This window comes from Pongo pygmaeus, chromosome 20, assembly GCF_028885625.2.
Source record: "Pongo pygmaeus isolate AG05252 chromosome 20, NHGRI_mPonPyg2-v2.0_pri, whole genome shotgun sequence".
In the NCBI taxonomy this organism is placed as follows: domain Eukaryota; kingdom Metazoa; phylum Chordata; class Mammalia; order Primates; family Hominidae; genus Pongo; species Pongo pygmaeus.
In genome coordinates, this window is record NC_072393.2 from 17,045,031 (window position 1) to 17,045,641 (window position 611).

Consider the following 611-nt stretch of genomic DNA (forward strand, 5'->3'; position numbering starts at 1 on the left):
CCAGCCACGGTGGCTCATGCCTGGTAGCTCATGCCTGTAATCCCAGCACTTTGGGAAGCCGAGGTGGGCAGATCACTTGCAGTCAGGAGTTCGAGCCCTGCGTGGCCAAAATGGTGAAACCTCTTCTCTACTGAAAAAACAAAAATTAGCCGGGCATGGTGGCGCACACCTGTAATCCCAGCTACTCAGAGGGCTGAGGCACGAGAATTGTTTGAACCCAGAAGGCAGAGGCTGCAGTGAGCTGAGATCACGCCACTGTACTCCAACCTGGGTGACAGAGCAAGACTGTCTTGAAAAATAAATAAACATCTGGAAAGTACTCAACTTACCCATTTTTAGAAAACTAAGAAGCATTGACATGACTTAGTTCCTCAAGGGCACTGGCTCTTTTTGGTATCCCCAGTAGATAGAAAAATAATATTTGTGGAGTAAGTCAATAAAAGTTTCATCAAATACACGGTAGTGTTACACACACCCCCAGACATATGAATGCATTTCAGTTTCTACAGATCTGGTACACCATGGGTCTTGAGAGCTATTTCTGGAATGAATGAAATACTTCATAAAATATAATACTATATACACCAGGATACACAAAACACACACGGATA